Genomic DNA, 7,273 nt, shown 5'->3' with positions numbered 1-7,273 from the left:
ATAAGATCCAAGCTGGTAATTAAGCTTGGAGGTTCATGCTAGGCACCCACATTTTGGACGCTAAGGTCCAGATTTGGGAGTTAGGCTTAGGATACTAGGGAGGTGGAGATCAGCTAAGCTGCGCTCCACTGTTCCAACGACCGACACGGGCGGTAAGAAGGAACTGAGGAGCGGATGGGCGGCAGGGGTATATATCAAGCGCCATAGCGGCGCCATTCCAGGGGGCGACCTGCTGACCCACTGAGTATTGCTAGGGTAAAAAGTCTCTGACGAACGTGCACGCGGTGCGCGCACACCTAACTGGAATGGATATGAGCAACACATCTCGAAGAAGAACCATTGTTACTGATGATGATGCATAAAAAGGACAAGAGCCCAACTTGACACTTAGATCTCAAGCCGAGTTTGCAATTAGAAAAAAAGCATCTTTTTTTGCTTGTATACGAAGTTTGATCGGGCATCACTGGGAGACAAACCCATGATGCGGTTTTCACAGGGTCACTATTTAGAGCTGAACTGCATTTCAGGGTATTTGGGCCCTGGATGTTGATGCACATTAACAACCTTAACTCCAGCTTGTTCCGTTTTTGCCTGACAATTGCTCAGCTCTTTGAATCAGGGAGTGGATCTGTATAGATTTATATAGCAACTAGCACAATGAGGCCCTGATCATAATTTTGGGCACTATAATAATCATCTTAAATAATAATAAAAACTCACTACAATCTAGCATCACTGCAGATAAGCCCAGGATTTGAACTAGTAACTTACTGTGTAAGTCTAGGGTATCACATTCATTTGGCTGGCGCCCATGTTTGAGCTTAGATTAAGGCCTAGGATAGACATTCAGGACTTCATGCTCCCCGCCTCAGTCCACAGCATCCCCACTCCAATAGGGAGCAGGGCAGGTCACACTCCTTCACACTCCGCTGATGTCAGTAAAGAACAGCACAGAGATTAAGGGAACAATACAGACTTCATGCAGTGATTAAACTTTAATATATTCAGTCTCTTATTGTCACATTCTGCAAGAAAATATACTCCCTATAAAGTCACTGCTACTGCTGCCTTCTTTCTCTTCCTTCCCCACCCTCCTTTCTCTCCCTCTCTTTCCTTCTTTGCAAGCCTTTTCTGTTCTTCCCTCTTTTTTTTTACTTCCCCACAGCAACTCTCAGTTTCCCACTTCCCCAAGACTTCATTCCCATCCTCTTTTCTGCTCCATCCTTTAGAAGGACCAACAGTGAATCGTTAACATTGATACTGAAGCATGCATCTGACGAAGTGGGTATTCACCCACGAAAGCTCATGCTCCAAAACGTCTGTTAGTCTATAAGGTGCCACAGGATTCTTTGCTGCTTTTATTGATACTGAAGTCTCATTATTGGCCTTTAGGGATGACATTCCAGTGGGGAGAAGGGCAGGTCACACCTTTCAGAGCAATGGTATCAGGCTCTCTGCAAACTCAGGCACTGTCAGTTACAGTTGGTTCACATTTGGAAGTAAGCTGAGATTCTGGAGACTGTCACTAGGCCATAATGTAATTAGTCCCAGCACTACCAGTGCTTGGGGCCAGAAATATATCATGCAGGTTGGATCTAACCTGCCAGCCATATCTTGAGCATATGTGGCATAGGTTAAAAGAGGATCATAACTCATTACTAGTCGCTGATCCTTATATGCCCTATCTTTAAAAGGCTGTTAAGTAGGGTGTTGGCTAACATCCTGCAATACACTGAAATAGCCTGACACCTTTCCAACTATGTGCTATTTTATAGACCAGAAACTGCAGGAATTTCTATACGAGATTCTAATCTCTAAGAGTTTAGATTAAATGTTTGATGGGCGAGTGTCCAAAGAGGAAACACATTGTTTTTGGTTTCAAACAAGTTTTATTGTAACGGGATTTGGATGAGTAATTTACGAAAAGAACATTTTCTTGAAGAATTTTTCCTTCTTCCCTGCTCACAAATTATGTATTAAAATAACATAGTGATTTTCTCAAACATATTGGTCATTCCCACATACTGACAGAGTGACATTCCCCCGAACGGCAAAAGGTATAGGTGCCACTAATGTCCCACTTAGGCCTGCCAAGTTCCACTTTGGTGCTCAATGACCCCAGATCAAGTTTACCTACTTCACAAGGATTCCATGTTTTTTCTAACCGTGGGCCTGCAAACACAGCCAGGAATCAAAGGCATTCAGACACTATGGAGATGAGGGCCCCGTAAATATCTGGCTAGATACACAGAGGAGTCAAACTGAATTCCTTCCTTCTGCACTTCATCAAGGCTCCATCAAAAGTTGTGTCTAAAATATGGGCTTTAGTGGGATGTACATGTTGCCTTGTCTGTATGCTGGCCTCTCACGAGAGGGGTGAATTCCATCCCCAAAAGATTTCTGCAAACAACACTGCATCTGTAACTCGATCGCAAGTAGTTCATTCTGAGAATCAGAATTCAAGCAGGTGTGACCCAGCACATGGGGTTACAGGGTATAATTCTGTTTTCTGATTGGATGGCCATAACTTTTAGAATCAGGGTTCTGATGCAGAAGCTCAGGGGTGAGTCAGCTTAACTTCAGTACCCAGAAAGATAATGGAGTAAATAATTAAGTATTCAATTTGAAAACATCTAGAAGATAATAAGGTGATAAATAACAGTCAGCATGGATTTGTCAAGAACAAATTGTGTCAAACGACTTCTGCAGGGATCAGTTCTGGTCCGATTCTGTTCAATATCTTCATCAATGGCATAGAGAGTATACTTGTATCGTTTGCAGACGATATCAAGCTGGGAGAGGTTCCAAATTCTAGGATTAAATTTAAAAATGATCTGGAGAAACTGGAGAAATGGTCTGATGTAAATAGGATGAAATTCAATAAGGACAAATGCAAAGTGCTCCACTTATGAAGGAACAACATTTGCACACATTAAATTGGGAAATGACTGTCTAGGTAGAAGTACTGGGGAAATGATCTGGGGGTCACAGTGGATCATAAGCTAAATAAGCTGAGTCTATGACTGCAAGTTTTAAATTCATAGTCAGCAAACATTCTTCAATACGCCATTAAAACTGACTGTTTTCATGAACATTGTACTAATATATTGTTTTGCCTGAATATATCTAGGGTATGAACACAGGTTATGGTGCACATAGCCACATAAACACAGCGGAGGTGTTGGGATTCTATTTTGCATGTTGTCACAACTGAGAACACCAAATTCAGAACAAGCTGCTGCGAAATAGGGCAGACACACCCTGTCATAACCATATAGTTAAGGGTTAATGTCTCTTTTACCTGTAAACGGTTAAGAAGCTCAGTGAACCTGGCTGACACCTGACCAGAGGACCAATAGGGGGCAAGATACTTTCAAATCTTGGTGGAGGGAAGTCTTTGTTTGTGCTTTCTGTTTTGTTCGTTGTTCGCTCTTGGGACTGAGAGGGACCAGACGACACAATCCAGGCTCTCCAAAATCTTTCTGAATCAGTCTTTCATGGTGTCAAATTGTAAGTAATAGCCAGCAAGGTGGCATAGTCTTATGTTTGTTTCTCACTTGAATGTTTCTTTTTGCTGGATAGGATTTTTACCTCCGGTTTGCTGTAAACTTTGAATCTAAGAGATAGGGGGTGGTCCTCTGGTCTATATGAAATCTGAGTAACCGCTGTAGCATTTTCCATCCTGATTTTACAGGAGCTAATTTTTAATATTTTTTCTTTCTTTATTAAAAAGCTTTTCTTTTAAGAAACCTGGTTGATTTTTCTTGTTTTTAAGATCCAAGAGGGATTGGGTCTGAACTCACCAGGGATTGGGGGGGAAAGAGAGGGAGGATGGTTACTTCCTCCTTGTTTTAAGATCCAAGGAGTTTTGGATCTGTGTGAAGCCTCTCAAGTGCAACGCCAGGGAGGGGAAAGTCTGGGGGATAAGGATGGGAAGATGGTTAATTTCGCCTTGTTTTAGAGATCGCAAGGGGTTTGGATTCTGTGTTCCCCAGGGAAGGTTTTGGGGGAACAAGAAAGTGTGCCAGACAACTAAATTCTGGCTGGTGGCAAGCGTTACCAAGATCAAGCTAGTAATTAAGCTTTAGAAAGGTTTTTCCATGCAGAATTCCCACTTTTGTACTCCTAAAGTTCAAAGTGGGGAAGAAACCTTGAACACACTCCAGTACTGGTGAATTTATTTCTCTATAGATATGTCTAACCAGCTACAAAAGTAAACTTCTGTCTCACCACACTGGCTAACAAGAAGTCAGAAATGCAGCTTCCTGAGATTATTCCAGTCCTGGATTCAGCACCCAGACACTAGACTTAACGATGAGTGGTTACTGAAAACCAATTTCATCAACCAAAGGGTTCTTCTGATCCCAAAGGACCAGCCACATACCCAGGTCAATATATATCTCAGCTCTTACCCAATAATCATGCTGTTGCCAGTCCTTTAGTATCTAATATCTAAAGGTTTATTAAAGAAAGAAAGAAAAAGGTGAGAGTTAAAATTGGTTAAAGGAATCAAATACATACAATAATTGCAAAGTTCTTGGATTAGGCTTGTAGCAGTGATGGCATAAACTGCTGGCTTGTTAAATCTCTGGTTGCTTCCAAATAATTTGGAAGGTTCTCAGTGCCTTGGTTAGAATGCTCCCATTAGTGTAAGACCATAGTCCAGAGGTTAGAGTGGGAAAGAGGCAAAATGGAGATGTTTCCAGTGCCTTTCCTAGCTTCTGCCATGTGGAGGGAAACTCATTGGTCCAAACAAAGCCCTCAGCCCAGTTTGTAGAAAAATACATGTAACAAGATGGAGTGTAGGGTCACATGATTTTACTCACATGCCCTTGCACACTTTGCTGAGTCATAGCAGAGGATATTACCCATACTCTAGTTAGAACGTTCACAGGAAAGTCCATCAGGTGTAGATAGGCTTCTTCCATGGTCCATTGTGTTCATTGAGGAGCCATCAACTTGAATACTCCATTCACAATGTGCTGGCAAGACAGGATGCAAATAACCCTGTGGGTGCTACCATAGGAGCAAATACATTTGAAATACAAGTACATAGTCAATATTCATAACTTCAGATACAAAAAGGATATATGCGTACAAATAGGATAATCATATTCAGCAAATCATAACCTTTCCATTGACACCTTACGGGGCACACTATGTATAAGATTTGTTGCAATTATATAACAGTGGTAGTAACAATGGTCTACATGGTCATATTTTAATCAGATAACATCTCACATGTACAGCACCTTCAAATGGATTGTGTCTTCTTCTCTTCCCACTAGAAGCAGTGCTGTTTGTCAGTTCAGGATGGCTGTTACAGAAGGAGTTGCATACACTGTGCTCTCTCTCTCTTTCTCTCATATGAAGATTTCCTTTTGTTTTTGCTTTGTCTGTTTTTGTAAATTGTAAACAAAAGTCAATCCAGACTATCAGAGCTGTGTTGGCTCTTAGAAAAGGAAAACATAATAGAGTCAAAGCAAACTCATTTAAATTTCCAAACTGATATTTGGGAGCAATGTTTCCCACTACAAACCTGGCATGCAGAATGTGCAGTAAGATATGGACTGTGAGCGAACAGATTCGGCAGAACCTTGGAAAAGGTTAACAGACAAGGGGGATGTGTGTAAGGAGAGTCGCTTTTTGCTCTTTGCAGATAGAGGAAGCTGCCTGATTGATAGCACTGAAGACTTCTATTTAGCCATAGAACAGGTATAGCTGACGCAGCACAATGCCAACGTCTCCCATACTGCCCCAACCCTGACCTGCAGGGAGCAGCAGTGACGTGGAGATGGTCTCCACAGACAATCATTAGTCAGCCTTTGGTCTCCTGCTGACTCTTAACAAGGAGGCCAGCAAGTGTCAAAGTTGGCAGCTGTTTCTGTGTTGCGGACACCTGTGATCTAGGAACAGAACGGAGCCCTGCCAAACTCATTTTATGTAGGACAGAACTCAGAACTCAGATGGTGAAGGGCCCTCATCACTACTGGCATGGCCTGCATTAGAAGTGGTGACCCTGATATGAACCTAACAAAGTCCAAGTGCACCTGAAAATATTCAGGGGCCTGCTAATAACCACCTATCACACAAGACACTTAGCTCACACATCTCACAGATCTATGCTAACAGGAAGGGAGAAGATAGGATTCTCTTCTATGTCCTACAGAGAGTAAGAGGGAACAAGAAGACAAACCGATACAGATACTGGACTGAGGATGATAGCATTAGGTAAGGAAGGGGTCACAGCAGTTGGGTTGAGGAGGGAAGAGAAGTTTGAATTGGGTGGGGTGGGGTGTTCATGGATTGATCCGCAGCTGAAAGGGGTTTACAGATCAATATACTGAATTGCAGACATCTCAGAGTTATAACGGAGCCCTCGCTAAAAGGAAATGTAATGAAAAAGGATGTAAAATCCCCTCTCCTGTTTTCTCTGCTTACAACAAAGGCGAATAAGGCAAGACAAAAATTGTAAATGGAAAGGTAAATAAAAGACTTGCTTTATAAGGTAGGTACATATGGATGCTCCACACCTTATTGACTTACCTATTGTTACTCCTACCTGCGACCAAGCCTTTAAAACTGCTGTCCTGGTTTGCCAAGGCAATCAGTCGTCCCCACCGGAGAAGCTGTCCTTTTCTCTGCAAGCTGAGAGGATCCCAAGGAGATGAAGGCTTTTCTAATCATTTTGCTGGCCGGGGTCCTGCGGGCAGAGAGAGGGGAGACTTCCATTGATGATAATGCTTTCCATTGCTTACAGTTATGGGCTTGATCCAAAGCCCAGTGAAGTCAGCGGAAAGACTCTCTATTGGCTTCAGTGGACTTGTAGAACTGATAAATGAAATTGTTTTTAATTGTTCACTTTATTAATGTAACTTCTGTTCACCATTCACTACACTTGCCTGCATTGTAACTTCTGTTCACTGTTTGATTTTGTATTTCATATGACTTGGCATTGTGCCTCTCTCATACAACTTTGTATTAGAAAATTGGTAGAAAACTTTGTATCAAATGTTATAGCCCCTAAGGATAGTATAGTTAAAGTGAAAGAAACATGTGCCTTTTTGCTAGAAGTAGAATAAGATCTCCCCCCCCCCCCTCTCTGTAATCAATTGCCCCATTGACTGAATGAGGTGTGAATGAGTGAGGCTTGGAAGACACCCACCTCCAGACAGCTACAACAGTTAAAGAGGGAATGGAAGCCAGAGCAAAGGACAATACAACTTGTCAAGTGGGCCCAATAAAGAAAAGCAGACATATTGACGACCTCAGG

The 7,273-nt window shown here is 42.2% G+C and overlaps 1 long non-coding RNA gene across 2 annotated transcripts in view; it reads right to left on the bottom strand.

Moving 5' to 3' along the window:
- Positions 1 to 4,419: 4,419 nt before the first annotated feature.
- Positions 4,420 to 7,273, bottom strand: part of LOC116815147 (uncharacterized) — a 28,562-nt gene continuing 25,708 nt past the window's right edge. For both annotated transcript variants that reach the window (XR_012655140.1, XR_004371417.2), the window contains 2 exons: positions 6,563 to 6,703; positions 4,420 to 5,452 (listed from right to left, as the gene is read on the bottom strand). This is a non-coding gene — a long non-coding RNA (uncharacterized LOC116815147). The remainder of the gene's footprint in view (positions 5,453 to 6,562; positions 6,704 to 7,273) is intronic.

This window comes from Chelonoidis abingdonii, chromosome 2 (assembly GCF_003597395.2).
Source record: "Chelonoidis abingdonii isolate Lonesome George chromosome 2, CheloAbing_2.0, whole genome shotgun sequence".
In the NCBI taxonomy this organism is placed as follows: domain Eukaryota; kingdom Metazoa; phylum Chordata; order Testudines; family Testudinidae; genus Chelonoidis; species Chelonoidis abingdonii.
This window is presented reverse-complemented; position numbering and strand designations above follow the sequence as displayed.